The 17,015-nt window shown below is 52.9% G+C and overlaps 2 non-coding genes across 2 annotated transcripts; both read left to right on the top strand.

The window, feature by feature from the left end:
- The first annotated feature begins 12,817 nt into the window (after positions 1-12,817).
- Positions 12,818-12,899, top strand: TRNAL-UAA. The gene has a single exon. It is a non-coding gene; the product is annotated as a tRNA-Leu (tRNA).
- A 1,211-nt stretch (positions 12,900-14,110) lies between these two features.
- Positions 14,111-14,183, top strand: TRNAF-GAA. The gene has a single exon. It is a non-coding gene; the product is annotated as a tRNA-Phe (tRNA).
- The last annotated feature ends 2,832 nt before the right edge of the window (positions 14,184-17,015 follow it).

Raw genomic sequence — 17,015 nt, 5'->3', positions numbered from 1 at the left:
GTTTCCCCAGGTTACTGGGTGGGGGCTTAAGCAGATTGTGTGTTGTATTGTTGAAGAGGAGCCCCAAGCACCCAAACAGGGAATTGTAACTTCAACCTTCAGAGTAAGAGCCAGAGGTGCTGCCAGCTGAGCTAGCCAGGCCGCCTAAACGTATTAACCCCTTTCACCGCAAGAGCAAACACCGGGTGCTTCTGTGCTTCTCAGCAGCTGGGAAAGAGCCTCTTGGGGGAAATATCTCCTGCCCCACCGCCAAAAGGAGCCCCGTGAGTGGGAATGGTCAGAGGCCCCACCTGCTTTCCAACCACCTTGTGATGCTGGCCGGCTTCAGAACGAATGCTGGTCTGTGGGTGGCCTTCTGTCAGGGTTCGGCATGGCAGGGAGCAGGCTGGCCGGGTGTCTCTGTGGCTGTCTGCAGGCCACGCATAGGCATGGTTCTCCCCTCCTCTGGCCCTGCCCTTGGTTGCTCTGTGGCTTTTAAGCCTTCCCTTGGAGCTGTCAGCACCAGCCGCCTCTGCTCCAGGTGCCCAGAGGAGGAGAGGTGTGTGGGGCTCCAGCCTGGGACTGTTCCTCCCTCCTGCCCAGCCCTGACTATGAAGCCGGGCCCTGGCCCTGGCCCTCCTTTCTTCAAGTCCCATGTGGGCAAGAGGAAAAGTGTGGCAGTTGCAGGGACCAAAGGTGAAGCAGCAAGAAACAACCATATGGTCAACTCACAGGAATTTCTAGCCAAAGTGTTAAGTTCTAGGACCCCAACCTATATCCACCAGCACGTTGAACCAGACAGACTAAAGACCTATCTGCAGTGGGCATCAGTCACCCAGCAGGAAGGTAGCCAAGCACATTTGGTTTCAGGGCTTTGTAGCAAACCAACATATTTCCAGGAGGTCCCACTGAGATTTGAACTTAAATTCCAGGATTCAAAGTCCTGAGTGCTGCCCATTACACCATGGGACCTGCTGCTATTTCATTTTCTAGACCCCTGTGACTCTTGGCTCATTTGCATGCTGCATTTATTGCTTCCCACCAGCGGCTTCCTCTCGCGGGACTCTGTCTCCTCCTCCAGCGACTGTGGTCCTGCACTATCAGATCCATGGGTCCTGCCCTGAGTCCCCGCATCCCCCTGCTTGGTCTCCATTCCCTGCAGGCCGCAAAAATGTCAGGGGAGGCCGCCCCTCCTTTCACTCGGTGCTCCCACTCATATCAGCCAACTGCAGCCTCATCTCCTGGAACTCAGTCAGCTGTTGCTTGATCCGGTCGTACAGTCACACGCTGACTGGCTCCCCTGCCTGGATGCTCTTGTGGAAATCCCACAGGCGACGCTGCAGGACTTGGCACTGTTGGTTTCTTAATGTTGTGGTGTTTTCCTGACCGCCGGAACAAAGCCACCAACTCCTCCCTCACCGACTCCCATCAATCCTCCTGGTTGCCATAGAACCTTCTGATGCTTTCCCGTTCTGCCAGAACTGACAGGCCTCACCCCCCCTGCTCCTTTATCTTGCAAGCTCTGGATGTTCAGCTTCCAATATCCTCTGTCGTGGGTCAGATAATTGCCCACATTGAGCACATGGTGAGAGCTGTTTGATCCGAACTGTCCATTGGCTCCACACTGCACTGGGCTGTCGACGTGCTCTCCTTCACGGAAGTCTGGTCAATGTGACTCCTGGCCTGTCCCCACAGAAAGGTGTATCCCCTCTGCGGCTGGTGTGAGTTCGGGTCAAAGGAATAGGAGGTTACTGCCCGCCCTCCACTGGTTCCACTGTGCAGAAACACGTTCTATAAGCCGACCTTGCTATAGACCTGCACCAGGTAATAGTCATTGTAAAAAATGTTTCCACTGACGGTTGGGAAAACGGGACCTGCAGTCCTCAGGCTGGCTGACACAATTAAAATCCACCCCCGCACCAGCAACACCAAACACCATGTGGCCCAGGGGAAGGGAGCCAGTTCCTACTATAGATCTTTCCTCTCACACCGTAACTGGGAACCATAAACACTAATATAGCGGTAACCAGTGCCACGGAGCACAAAGTCCAACAGTAATTAGCTCCCTTGTTGGAGCTCCAGCACCTTCTGTACTTGCACCATGAATGTGAAGAACAAGAATCCAACCCCATCGTTCTTCCCTGGCCCAGAGGACCAGAAAGACAGGCCCTTCCTGCAGTCACCCTCTGCCCATCGAGCTACCCTAGAGTTGTTAATGTGCATTTCCTGCACACCCACCATGTCCAAGTCCAGCTACTCCAAGGCACTGAATATCAAACACCTCCTCCTGGGCCCCCGAATCCCTGCCACCTTCCATGTGGCCACTTTAACAGATGCCCCTTCCCCAGTACTGCCCTTCCTCTGCTTTGTAGAGGAGCTTTCCTCCCAAGTCCCTGCCCCCTCTGGCATCATCTCTGAGGACCCCCCTGCCTCACTCTCTTCCCGCCATATTGAGTCTACCAATAAGTCATGTAGAAGAGACAGCTCCTGTCCCTCATTGTTATAGGTCAGGTGGGCCAACTAGGGGCAGAAGCCCACACTCTGTTGTCCTGCTGGGGAGCTCAAACTCAGGTACTTGCCTCAGGTGAAGGTGCTGCTGCCACCCTCCCACAAAACAAGCTGCCCCTGCACAAAGAGGGGTGAAAGGACCTGCCAAAGCCCGGGATCAAACCAGGGACCTTTAGATTTTCAGGCTAATGCGCTCCCAACTGAGCTACTTTGGCAGCTGTGTAAGAATGGTGTGGTTCGATGCTTCTCTGTCTGGGATGTTTTTGCAGCAGTTGCACAGAAAAAGGACGTCATTGTGAGCAGCCCATGAAGACAAGACTCACTTTTGCCTGCCTTGCTCAGCTTGACTTGCTGCCTCACCCTGTTCCTGCCCTAGTGCCTGGGTTGACCAGGCGGTGGAAGGGGACTGGGGACCAGTTGTGTGGGGAGGAGGTTGAGCTGGACCCTGAGCTAGACTAGACCCTGGCAGTGAGAGTCTGGCCACCACTTGCCGCCCCACCCTGTTGTCCTGGCTTCCCCCACTGGGTGTCATTTCGGGAGGGAAGTGGGGCTTCTGCCTCCCCACCCCGATTTTCACACCGCAGAGGAGTGCGAACAGGAAAACGAACGGCTGCTCCACACCCCACCGGAGGAACCCGACGCCCTTAGCTGTGGTGAGTAAGAAGCGTCTAAGCAGATTGTTCCAGCCTTAGAACAGGTCTCTTTACTAATTTCTTTAATATTTGAGTGTGCCCTTGAAAATGACGGATTTTAGAGGGCAAATTGCTTAATAACATTGAAGATGTAGAGTGACATATTGTATTTTCATTAAGGCACGATAAAGAATCATCCAGTTGGGTCACTGTAGATACATATTCAGGATTCCTATATTATATTATAGAACTGACCAGTTTTCAGAGGCTACAACAGACTTTTAGATCAGTCGTTTGTAAATGCAAATTCAATTTTTAAATTCGTTTTCTTGTTTTGAATCTTTACACCTTTAATACCTAGAACTGAAGTGTGTTTTCACTAGCACTGGAGAAATATCAAATGTGTTGTATAAACAGATTATAATGTTTAAGACTTTATTACTTAACTTAATAGGATAAGTATCAGAGGGGTAGCCGTGTTAGTCTGGATCTAAAGCGACAGAGTCCTGTGGCACCTTATATTGGAGCATAAGCTTTCGTGGGTTTATACCCATTTCATCAGGTGCATGTAGTGGAAATTTCCAGAGGCAGGTATAAATATGCAGGCAAGAATCAGTCTAGAGATAACGAGGTTGGTTCTCGAAATGACGGTCTGTACCTATACATAGAACGTGTCCGCCGACGTGCACAGGCAGAAATACTGGTAAAACAACATCGCTTGCCTCATAACCTAAGTCATGCAGAAAGCAATGCCATCCACAGCCTCAGAAACAACCCTGACATTATAATCAAAGAGGCTGATAAAGGAGGTGCTGTTGTCATTATGAACAAGTCTGACTACCAAAAGGAGGCTGCCAGACAACTCTCCAATACCAAATTCTGCAGGCCACTTTCCTCAGATCCCACTGAGGAATATACTAAGAAACTGCACCATCTACTCAGCACACTCCCTACACTAACAAAGAACAAATCAACACACCCTTAGATCCCCGACCGGGGTTATCTACTACCCAAAATCCACAAACCTGGAAATCCTGGATGCCCCATCATCTCTGGAATTGGCACTCTCACTGAAGGACTGTCTGGATATGTGGACTCTCTACTCAGACCCTATGCCACCAGCACTCCCAGCTATCTTCGTGACACCACTGATTTTCTGAGAAAACTACAATGCATTGGTGATCTTCCAGAAAACACCATCCTAGCCACCATGGATGTGGAGGCTCTCTACACAAAACATCCCACCCACAGATGGAATACAAGCTATCAGGAACAGTATCCCTGATGATGCCACAGCACAACTGGTTGCTGAGCTCTGTGACTTTATCCTCATGCACAATCATTTCAAATTTGGTGACAATATATACCTCCAGACCAGCGGCACCACCATGGGCACCCGCATGGCCCCAAAATATGCCAACATTTTTATGGCTGACCTGGAACAACACTTCCTCAGCTCTCGTCCACTCACGCCCCTTCTCTACCTATGCCACATTGATGACATCATCATCTGGACACATGGGAAGGAGACTCTGGAAGAATTCCACCATGATTTCAACAGCTTCCACCCCACCTCAGCCTGGACTAATCTACATGGGAGGTCCACTTCCTAGACATGACAGTACGAATAAGTGACGGTCACATTAACACCACCCTATGCCGAAAACCCACCAACCGCTATACCTACCTTCATGCCTCCAGCTTCCATCCTGGACACACCACATGATCCATAGTCTACAGCCATGCGCTGAAGTACAACCACATTTGCTCCAACCCCTCAGACAGAGACCAACACCTACAAGATCTCCACCAAGCATTCTCAAAACTACAATACCCACACGAGGAAATAAGGAAATGAATCAACAGAGCCAGAAGTGTACCCAGAAGCCTCCTGCTGTAAGACAAGCCCAAGAAAGAAACCAACAGAACTCCACTGGCCATCACCTACAGTCCCCAGCTAAAACCTATCCAATGCATTATCAGTGATCTATATCCCAATGATCCCTCACTTTCACAGGCCTCGGGAGGCAGGCCAGTCCTCGCCCACAGACAACCCGCCAACCTTAAGCATATTGTCACCAGCAACCGCACCATAGTAACTCTAACTCAGGAACCAATCCATGCAACAAACCTCGATGCTAACACTGCCCACATATCTACACCAGCGACACAGTGAATGGCTAGCCAACTACAAAAGCAGTTTCTCCTCCCTTGGTGTTCACACCTCAAGTGCTAGAAGAGGGCCTCATCCTCCCTGATTGAACTAACCTTGTTATGTCTAGACTGATTCTTGCCTGCATATTTATACCTGCCTCTGGAAATTTCCACTACATGCATCTGATGAAGTGAGTATTCACCTATGAAAGCTCATGCTCCAAAACATCTGTTAGTCTATAAGCTGCCACAGGACTCTTTGTTGCTTTTTACAGATCTAGACTAACATGGCTACCCCTCTGATATATGATCAGAGTGGCTGGTGGGAGAAGCGCATGTTAGAAGCCCTCTATCAACTCAGCTGTGGTTTTCTGTGCACGAAGAGCCAGACACTTCAAGGTCTGCAAGTCTTGAGGGAAATGGGGATCATCTGTACTTTGGCATTTGAAGGTGTTGTCTTAGACCATCAAGTGGAACAATTGCACCCAAACTTTTGCAGCAAGCACCATGGCTTAAGTGGCTAAAGCACCTGCCTCGTAAACAGGAGATCCTGGGTTCAACTCCTAGTGGTACTTGTGTAGCTTCTGTCTTCTCTGCTCACCTTTTCCTCTGTCTTTCTAGGAGACAGAAGAGACTTCACTTGGCAATCCAAGTAACTGCTTGCTAAGGAAAAGGCTCTTTGGAGAGGAGCAGTGGAAAGAATCAAACCACAAGCCTGGAATTGATGAAAAGGCCAGGGGGCTGCCCAGAGGATTCCGGGGGCCCCGGGTCTTTGGTGGCGGGGGGCCCCAGCTTCAGCAGTAAGTCAGCGGTGGGGGGTCCTTCCATTCCGGGACCCACCACCAAAGTGCCCCAAGACCCACGGCAGGGACCCCCCACGGCCGAAGCGGGACCCGCCGCCGAAGTGCAGCCCCCACCACGGGTCTTCGGGGCACTTCGGCAGCGGGTCCCGGAACGGAAGGACCCCCCCCGGCCACCGAAGACCCGGCTGCACTCCGGCGGTGGGTCCCGCTTTGGCGGTAATTCGGCAGCGGGGGGTCCTTCTGTCCCGGAGAGGAAGGACCCATGACCGGGAGCAAAGAAGCTCCGGAGGCCCAGGCCCCGCGAGAGTTTTCTGGGGCCCCCGGAGCGAGTGAAGGACCCCGCTCCAGGGGCCCCAAAAAACTCTCATGGGGGCCCCTGCTGGGCCTGGGGCAAATTGCCCCACTTCCCCCCCCCCGGGCAGCCCTCGAAAAGGCTGCTGTGATTGGCATTGCCAAGATAGTTGCATTGAGTGCAACTGCTGCAACACGAGCCACACGTCTTTGTGATTCACTGGGGATGTCTGCACAATCTCCGCAGGGTGTGCAGGAAATGGAGAGTTACTCTCCTGTTACCTTCCTTTTGATTGTCACTGATGAAAAATTGAGCAGTTAGGAGAAAAGTCCCAGAGATCAGTACCGGATTTACCATGGCACCAATGGCTCCACAGCGCCGGGAACAAGCTCAGACGGGGCCCATAGCACTCACTTCCTCCCTTCTCGCAGCGCTGCAGGAGCAGAGCCTCAGGGATCCAACCTGGGAGCTGAGAATCCAAGGGGCCCTGGGAGCTGTAGTTCCTTGGCCAGATCCCTGCCTATAGAGCTGGCCCTGGAGCAGGGAAGGAACTACATTTCCCAGAATTCCCTGGCAGCTATCCACAGGAAAGGGACCGGGGGGGCGGGGCACTGAGACCCCCATGCACCGCAGCTTGCTGTGGATGGGGAGCTGGCTGCTAGAAGGGGGTGGCAGTGTGAATGGGGAACAAGTGTGCCCAAGGGGTAGGAGGCTTTGGCCCAGATCTCACGCTCAGGAGACTTCCCCAGGCTGGATTAGGGATGTGGTGTGACCCCGCCTGGCAGCCCCCAAAGAAGGAATTGGGTGGACTGAATGCACAGTGCCCCTCTCTGTCTGAAGCCCAGTGAGGGAGGTACGTGGATCCCATCAGAAGTGAAAATGAAAAGTAAGGGAGGGGAGGCTCTGCTACAGGGTGGGCAAACTTTTTGGCCCGAGGCCCACATTGGGGTTGCAAAACTGTAGGGAGGGCCGGGTAGGGAAGGCTGTGCCTCCCCAAACAGCCTGGCCCCCGCCCCCTCCCACTCCCTGCCCCTTGATTGCCCCTCTCAGAACCCCTGACCCATCCAACCCCCTCTGCTCCTTGTCCCCTGACTGCCCCCTCCCAGGACCCCCTGCCCCTAACTGCCCCCAGGACCTCACCCCCATCCAAACCCCCTCAGTCCCCTGACCGCCCTGACCCCTATCCACACCCCCACCCCTGACAGGCCCCATGGGACTCCTACGCTTATCCAACCCCCCCATCCACACCCCTGCCCCCTGACAGGCCCCCTGGGACTCCCCAGCCCTTATCCAACCCCCCGGCCCCGGCCCCCTTACCATGCCACTCAGAGCCGCATGTCTGGCAGCCGCACCGCCCGCCCAGAGCTGCTCGGCAGGAACATCCAACCCCGCCACCCAGATTGCTGCCCGCACGGCAGGATAGCTGCAGGGGAGAGGGGACAGCGGGGGAGGGGCCGGGGCTAGCCTTCCTGGCCAGGAGCTCAAGAGTCAGGCAGGATGGTCCCATGGGCCAAATATGGTCTGCGGGCCATAGTTTGCCCACCTCTGCTTTACTGGGCAGCTTTAGATACAGTGCCGGCACTTAGGAGGATTTCCACGTCTGAGGCATGGAAGCAAAAATTGGCTTTTCCTTTCCAGATTTATCCAATATTCTGAAAGGGAATCTAGCACCTGCCTTCCAGATTTGAACACCCTCAAAATTCAGGAGTGCTCAAGCTCAATTTGGGCAGCTGGTACTTCATTTCTCCCAAATCAAATATGCTGATCCACTGTCATTTGCTGTAGAAAAAGTAGGATACAATTGAGCAACAAATGCTGTGGTCTTCCCAGTGCTAACTAGGACTGGAATTGTTATTTTCAACAGCCACTACCATTTTGTTTTAGTTTGGTTTGTTGAAAAGGAAGACAGTGATATTGCACTGGCCAGTTCCCCATGGACACGAAGAGTGGAACAAAAGAATAACAGAGGCACCTCAACTTTTCCTCATTTATGTAGGACAGTCTTATAATATGGATCCAGATATCCTCCAATCACACAAGCTGAACATTGTTCCTCTTTACCACAGTTCTGTAGCCATGCGGGAACCAGTCCTGTCTGTGTTCTGTGCACATCCAAAATCCCTGCTGAATGCAGAAGTGCCTTGCTTTTGTGAGCATCCCACCTGATATGTTCAGCCCTTGTACGCGAAGCAGGTTCACATTTAGTAATTGGGTGGGAAGCCTCTCAGAAAGCATTAGGTGCTGTAGGAGGTGTTGCTTATTCACTAGGTAATGTGAGACCTTCCTGTTACGCTAGTAAACCAGTGCCACACAGCAGGCACTTTGCTCCTTGAGTCTAGAATGGGCCCTTTGCTTCTATACACAGCCCATTAAAGACAATGAAAAGCCTCCCACTCACTTCAACAGGCTTTGGACAGAACTGGTTATACACAGGGTAACTCCACTGTCTTCACAGGGTCCTGGTCCCACAGCGGAGGGGGTGGGGGGGGCATGTGAGCTTGTTGCAGAGCTGCTGCTCAGGGATGGGAACCTCCTGGTACCCCAGCCTCCAAAATCAACCAGTCTGCACTTTCTGCATGACTAGGTGCTGGCTGAGGGGGGCGTGGGAATTGGTGGCCTCTGCTGCAGGTGATGGGCATCTCAGGTACTTAAAGCCATGGCCTAGAAAAGGGAAGTGCCTAACTCCAGAGTCTGCAGCTGCCTAGGGCCAGGGCTGAGGATTTAGAGTCTCTAGTGCTGCCGTTGCAAGGTTCAAGCATGCTCAGCCCTGGCATTGCCACCCCTCCTGCGGCTAGTAGCTGCAGCTGGCTAAGGCTGGCCTCTGGGAACTGGCCCCATGGCTGTAGCCAGAAAAGCTACAAGTGGCTCTGTGACTACTGGGGCCATTAAGCTAGAGCAGCTAAAGACACTGGAGTTCACCCCAAGGAACAGAGGTCACCAGCAGGAAAGGAATGTCAAGGGGAGCAGGGAAAGAGGAAGCAGGTCCTGCTTGCAGAGGGAGCTTCCAGCTGGGTGGGAGCATGTCCAGAGTAGAAAGGAAACAAGCCTGGGGAGAGGTGGTGGTGACCAGGTAGCAGACTAGCATGTAGATGGGAGCAGAGGGAGAGAGGCTGTGACTTCAGATTCCCAAGGGCTAAGTCCTGACTTTGGGGAAATGGTGTTTGCAGGTGGCTGGCTCACATGGCAGGATGGGGGCGGAGGGAGGGATCTGTCAGAACTGATCAGGTATCTGCTGGCTGTGGAACTCTGAGCTGAGACTCGGACCACATGCCGTGACTGGTGACATAGGGGGGTGCTGGAGACATGGCTAGAGAAGGTGTGAATGACGAAGGAGATAAATCTGTGGGGAGTTTCCTTGGTGTCAGAGTCTACCCTCACTTGAAACTGGGCGGTTTCAAAGTGAGGACCCGCATGTCTTCCCCCCACCCCAAAATCCTAGGGTAGGTCTCCCCTTCGGCTGCCACCACCCGGTCAATTCCGTGGGCCGGGACACCCCTGTTTCCCCCCTTGGGAACACAGATCAATTCACAGAGGAGGAACCTCCCCCCCTCTTCCCTCTCTCCAGCCTGCTCCGGAGACAGGTATGCCTGGATTCAAACGCCTTGAATCTCTACACACAGGGAAGCAGCCCACTTCCCCCTCCCCTTCCCCTGAATTTCCCCACGGGAAGGAATTAACCAAGTCCAAAGAAAAGAAAAGAATTTATTAAGAGAACAAAAGAAAACACAGAATCTCTATGAATCCAAGCTGGTCACTCATAGGGTATAACCTTGCTAAGTTCTGGAGAGAATCCTCTCTCTTTCTCAGTACAACCAGTACAAGCAGAATTAAGAATAATCAATAACAAACACACAGAATTGCAAACATAGGATTATTAGATAAGGACACAAAGTATCTTTCTAATACTCACTATCTTGACTAGAAGAAATTAGTTCAGAAAGGTGGAACTTGTAGGGACTTGATTAACTCGTCTGGTCTCTTGAACTCCAAACGGCCAAAGACAAAGACCCCCCCCAAACAGAGGGAAAAGTTCCCTCCTAGGAGTTTCAAATTCTCTTCCCTGATTGGTCCTCAGGTCAGGTGCCCACCAGTACTATGCTTTAACCCTTTACTAACTATTCATGACACTTGGTCACTGTAAAAGTTCTGCTCACTGTGGACACTGGTAAACCCACATGGGTACAGCTCAATGAGAAAACCCGGGGGCTGAGGGAGCTGTGTATGGCAATGCATATAGCAATGTAGGGGTGTGTGATCAAAATGAAAAATGTCTCTGAGGTTATAATCAGCCAATCAGAACCTCTCCATACACCTCTTAGACAACAACGTTTCTACAATATTGGCTGCAAATATATAATGGTGATCTATAGAGTTACAGATTATGTTAATAACGTCACAGAAGGTGACACAGCATCAGTGAGACTGATACTGGAATACTGTCTCCAGTTTTGGTGTCCTCATTTGAAAAAGATGTTGTGAAATTGGAGCTGGGGCAGCAAAGTGCCTTAATGGACAGAAGAAATTGGGTATTAAAGGGCTCTTTAATCGAGCAGAGAGAGGCATAACGAGACCCAATGGCTGGAAGGTGAAAAGAGACATTCATATTACAAATAAGACACAAATATTCAACAGCGAGGATGATTCACCACAGGAACAAGCTACCAAGGAAAGTGGTGGATTCACCCTCTCTTGATGTCATTTAATGAAGACTCGATGCCTTTCTGGAATGTGTTTGCCCCAAAAGTAGCTATTGTGTCATATAGGAGGTCTGTGATATGCAGGGGGTCAGATTAGATGCTCTAATGGTCTCTTCTGGCCATAAAGTTGACTAATTTCTGAAAAACTGAGTGTAGCATTGGGAGCAGCGTCTGATGTTTTCCTGTCTAGCCGGCTTGCTTCCTAGAACGAACACTCCTTGAGTGGGGTGATCCACAGGGAGTAGCTCAAATCTCTAAAGTGCCTGGCCAGGGGCAGGACATTAGCACAGCAAGGGAGGGGTGTGGCAGTGACATCACAAAGGCCTTTTGCAGGACCTCAGACTATTGGTCAGAGGTGGTGGGGAGGTGGTGACCTCACAGAGAGATGCTGACATCAGCCAGGCAGGAGAGGGGCGAGGGGCCAGGGAAACCTCAGAGACCCCTGTGGCTTTGCTTCAGCAAGTCTCCTTCTCGAGGTCTCTCTTTGAGGACTGAGAGAGTATTCGGGTTCATGTACGTGAGTGCCAGGAGGAACCTCTTTCAAGTTTTCTCCTTTCCTTTTCCTGATTTCCCAGAAAACAGCCATCCCTGTTTAGAAGGTAGGAGCTTCCTCAAGGTTTGAAACCTGTTCAGTCTGATCTATCTGTTGACAGCTGAATTCTAGGCATGGAAAACACGAGCTTAAGGAGGCAGAATTTTATTGCGCACCTGGGATTTTGTCCCTTAGAATCACTGGGGTCATTAGGGTTTGTCTTTTTGGTTTCACCTTTTCGTCCATCCATCCCTCCCTCCTTTCTCTTTGTCTCTTGCTTCTTTTGTCCTTTCACCTGTTCCCCTCCCAACACCAGGAGCAGTGTGTATGTGTGTGTGTGTGTGTGTGTGTGGCGGGGGAGTGCTCGGCAGCTCCCACTGTGGGAGGTCCACCCAAAAATGTGGGGCTGAAATAGTGCTCAGGCAGTGATCTCCACCGATGACCTGGACCATCCTTTGGGCTCTCTGGTGAGAACCCTCAGCCTCCCATCCTCAGTCTCTACCCTGATTGGCTGAGCAGGGGGTTATTGACAGGGAGGAGACTCAGGTCCTTGTTGTTCTCTTTTAAGACCAAGTAAATAAGTCATAACCAGTTCTATGTTTGATGAATTTTGTTGCTTCTCTGCATTAATGGTCTCTGAGCAGTTCATGATTCTCTCTAACATTGCAGTTCTCCTCAAATACTTGCTGAATAATTACTATGCACTGTTGTTGGTCTGGAGTTCATCCTAGAGCACTTTATTCAGGTCATTCAATGTGTGAAATTCAAGATCCGATGGTTAGTTTGAAAATCAGGGTTCTTAGGTCCTATTCCCAACTCTGCCACTGGCTGGCTGTGTGACCTAAGACAAGTCAATTCTCCTTTCGCAGCCTTAGCTTCTCCCTCTTTCAAGTAGGGATAATAATGATCCACTCCTACCTACCTCACCGTGGGTGGAGGACGGGGATCCATTGGAGAGTGTCACTAGGAGTATCAGAGGGGTAGCCGTGTTAGTCTGGATTTGTAAAAGCAGCAAAGACTCCTGTGGCACCTTATAGACTAACAGATGTATTGGAGCATGAGCTACTGCACATGGCTAAGCAAAGAGAACAAACCCCAAATCCTCCCTGTGCTTTGGGAGCCAGGTTTGCGGTGGGAATTCTGTAGTTAAGATGACTTCACGCCTGGGCATTGGGATTCTTTACCAGTTTCTCTGGCATTGAGGCACTTTTGTGCCCCCAGTTGTGATGGCCGAGTGGTTAAGGCGTTGGAGTTAAAATCCAATAGGGTTCCCCTGTGCAGGTTCAAATCCTGCTCACAGTGAGACCTGTGTTTTAGCCAGTCTCTCACCCGGGCAATACCTCTGTACAACCCCCTGAGACGCTCTCAATTCTCTCCCCACCCCAAGTAAATCCTGTTCTGCTCCTTTCATAGAGATGCCTGGGACACCCCCTCTCAGTGTGTCCCTGAGGGGTCAGGCAAACTCTCAGCGCCTGAAGCCTCTGCCACTCACCTGGTGCCCCATAGATCAGCCATAGCCCTGGTCCTGCTCCTCTCTCTAGAGTGTGAAAAGACTCGAGTCAGCGACTCCATGGGAGCTACGGGGCTGCAGAATCAACAGAGAAAAAATAGGTGCTCAGCGCCCACTGGCAGCCAGCTCCCTCCACCCCACTACAGGCCTTGCTGACAAGCTCCTCCTCTTCCCCTTCAGCGCCTCCCACCTGCCAGTGATCAGCTGTTCAGTGGGGTGCAGGAGGGGCTGGGCAGGGAGAGGAAGAGGTGGGGGTGGGAGAGGAATGGGGCAGGGCAGGAAGAGATGGGACAGGGGTGGGGGCTTGGGGGAAGGGGTGCAGTGGGGGCAGGGCCTAGGGTGGAAAGGGGGGGGGGGTTGTCCCGGATTCCTCTAGGGCCGGCCCTGAAGGGAAGCACCGACTATCACAGTGACAATAGAAGTGACCAGCCTTGCGGGGGAGGCTGAGGGAGATCCGCACGCACCAGGTCTCTTCTCTCCCCCAAGCTGAGCCAGACACTGCTCTCTCCTGGCTCTCACTCTAGCAGCTGGATGCCAAGGAGCCATTTCCCCACAGGAAGCGCATTGAGTGCTCCTGTGGTGCTGGGGGGCTGGCGCTGCTGCTGCCTGTGGGGCTGGCAGGGGGGCCGATGTCTGCACAGACTCTCAGCTGCCAGGCCGGAGGGGGCACTTGGGACCTTACCAGACTGGCTCAGTGAAGATGGGGGGTTGACAGAGCAATACAGACGCTCTCCAGAGCAAGGAGCAGCAGCCGCCCATGCAGCCAGGCAATGAGCATTTCCCACAGCCTGGAGCCGAGGGGGAGGCGGCAGCTGCTGTTCCAGCTCCTCGGGGACAGGCCCTGTCAGCCAACAGCCACTTCTTACTCCCCACAGCTAAGGGCGCCGGGTTCCTCTGGTGGGGGTGTGGAGCAGCTGTTCATTTTCCTGTCCTTTTTCTGTGCAACTGCTGACAAAAACATCCTGGACAGAGAAGCAACAGGCCAAGATACTTCCATGCAGTTGCCAAAGTAGCTCAGTTGGGAGAGCGTTAGACTGAAGATCTAAAGGTCCCTGGTTCAATCCCGGGCTTTGGCAGGCCCTGTCATCCCTCTTTGTGCAGGGGTGGCTTGTTTTCTGGGAGCACAGCAGTGCATGCACCCAAGGTGAGTCCCTGAGCTTGGGCTCTGCAGTAGGAAAACATAGAAAGGGCTTCTGCCCCTAGTTGTCCCACCTGACCTTTAACAAGGAGAGATGGGAGCTGTCTTTCCCAACGTGGCAGGAAGAGAGCAAGGCAGGGTGACCCTCAGGAATGGTGCCAGAGGGCTGCTGGGCAGTGACAGGCAGGGATTGGGGATGGAAGCTCCTCTGTGCAGCTGAGCAAGGGCAGTACCAGGGAAGGGGCATCTGTAAAAGTGACCCAGCAACAACCTCTCCTCCTCTTGGCAAACTCCCATGCCAAACACCCACTGAAGGTCACCAGCATGCGGGGCGGCTGCTGATGCTCTGTGGCCAAGGTAACAAGATGGTAGGAAAGCAGGGCCAGCTCCCATGGTGGGGCCTCTGACCGTTCCCACTCTCCATGCTCACTTTTGCAGTGGGGCAGGAGATTTTACCCCAGGAGGCTTTTCCCCAGCTGGCGAGAAGCAGAGAAACACCCAGGCTCTGAAGACGCTATGTAGCAAGTACCCTCCAGCACAGGGACAGGCGCACACGCTAGCCCAGGTAGCCACCCACTTTCTTTGGCAAGTCAGGAATGGCAAAGGCGAGACTGGAAGCCCCTGGGGCTCATGCCCCAGCCTTTGTGACGCCCACCCCCCAACTCCTTCCCGGGGCTCTAGCTGAAGCCAGAGCATTGGCCTGTGCGGCCAAGAAGAGGTTCCAGCCCTGCAAGGAGCAGGACGTTCAGCACAACAGTAAAACTGCAGCAACACAACCACCAAAGGACTCGACCCCTCAATCTTCTGATCCACACTCAGACGCCTTATCCATTAGGTCACATGGGAAAAGGCTACTCCAAGCACGTCTTTAGAAAAAGCGGATATTGTTCTTCTCAGGTCATCTGCTGAGGGGGGCCGAGACTCTTTGGGCACAAGAAGTCGAGTTCCCAGTGACACGTGAGACTTAATTCTATGGGTCCAGGTGCAGGGCTTTGGCAGGGAGGCTCAGGCCTGGGGGATTAGGGTGCAGCGGACGGACCGGCTGTCTAGGTGCAGAGATTTAGTCGCACTGAGGCACAGGAGGGAGGAGGAGGAGGAACCGTGCTGACAGGCAGTGGCTGTGCAGGAAAAGAGGAGGGGTTCTGGGGACTTTTTTTGCCTCTCTTTTGCCTGCCTGCTCGCTCTTGTGCTGAACAGTGAAGATGGTCTCAACAAGCCCAGGTAACTCAGTTGGTAGAGCATCAGGCTCTTAATCTGAGGGCCCGAGTTCAAGCCCTTGTCTGGGCATTCAGCTTTTAAGTTGCCAGGAGCCAAATGATTCCTCGTTCTGTCCCCCAGCCACATGCGGATTCCCAGAAGCTGTGGCCATTTCCTGGAAAGGTTCCTTTCCTCAGGAGAGAGGCCACATCCACAGGAGCAGATGTAGATAGCGCAGTCTCTGGCTGCCAGGAAGTGCTGTGCCAACATTGTGTTCTCTACAATGGCGCTTAGACCAGGATAATTTACGTGGTCAGCCCCGCCAGTTCCAGCCCCTCTGCCCAGGCAGCTCCCTGAGCCTGACACACACACACAGCCCCTGCACCCGCCCACCCCAGGGCTCCTCAGCCCAGAGGGGAGCCCCCCCCCCCGGCTGAGTGGGGCATCAGAATCCCCCGAAATTACCCTGGGACCAGCATTATCTGCCTCCGCCGTGCCCTGCTCTGCATGTATTCGGAGTGAGTCAGTTTCCCTGTCCCAACATGTGTCCTGCCCTGTGTCTCTTCTCCTCCCCAGTTCCTTCCAAACCAGCCCTGGAGTCGGGCAGGACTCCAGGCTCTGCTTGACGGATCCTGGCACAGGGGCTGCAGGAGGGAGGGGGCAGAAAGAATTGCAGGTTCTGACGTGTGCTCTGGAGAGGAGGTAATAAGTGAAGGGGGTGTTTTTGACTCTTCCCCTGCCTCAGGGTCCCCAGGGCTAGAATTCTACATTCCACAGGGCCAAATAACAGGGTGAAGCCATTTGGCTAATGAAAACCAGTGCTCCAGGTGAGGCTTGAACTCCCAACCTCAACATAGCTACTCTCAGCACTGCCCTATAAGTACTGTGCGCTAACCAATTGCACCACAGGAGCACCCATTAATTATGATTCTCCAAAACCCCTAGGTTGATACAGGCAAGGAGTGACCCCAAAACATTCTCAGTGGAGCTGAGAGCAGGTAGCGACAAGTGTACTCGGTGGGGTGGATTCTTCTTAAGGGTTCCAGGCCCCATTTGACCCTTTTGTTCTTCCCTGTGTAATAACAGAGCTGGTTAAGACTCAATGGGGAGTCTTGCTGCAGACCAACAGATCTGAAATCACTGAGAACCAGCTCTAAGCATTAGTCCTGCTTTGGGACAGTGTCTCTCATGCAAGAAACTGCCCAGTCTGCGCTAGCAGTGAGGCTCCCTCACTAACAGCTGAAATCAGGGAGAGCTGTGTGAAGTGCAGGGCCCCAGGGGTGCCTGAACAGGGGGGAACAACACCCCAGGTGCCCAGAGGAGGAGAGGTGTGTTGGGCTCCAGCCTGGGACTCTGCCTCCCTCCTGCCTTTCCCTGACTATGAAGCCTGGCCCTGACACTCCTTTCTTCAAGCGCCATGTGGGCAAGAGGAAGAGTGTGGCAGCTGCAGGGACCAAAGTTGTGGACATCAGGTGAAGCAGCGAGAAACAACCATCTGGTCAACCCGCAGGAATCTCTAGCCAGACTGTTAAGTTCTAGGACCCCACCCTATAGCGGCCAGCTGGACCAATGA

This window comes from Mauremys mutica, chromosome 22 (assembly GCF_020497125.1).
Source record: "Mauremys mutica isolate MM-2020 ecotype Southern chromosome 22, ASM2049712v1, whole genome shotgun sequence".
In the NCBI taxonomy this organism is placed as follows: Eukaryota; Metazoa; Chordata; order Testudines; family Geoemydidae; genus Mauremys; species Mauremys mutica.
This window is presented reverse-complemented; position numbering and strand designations above follow the sequence as displayed.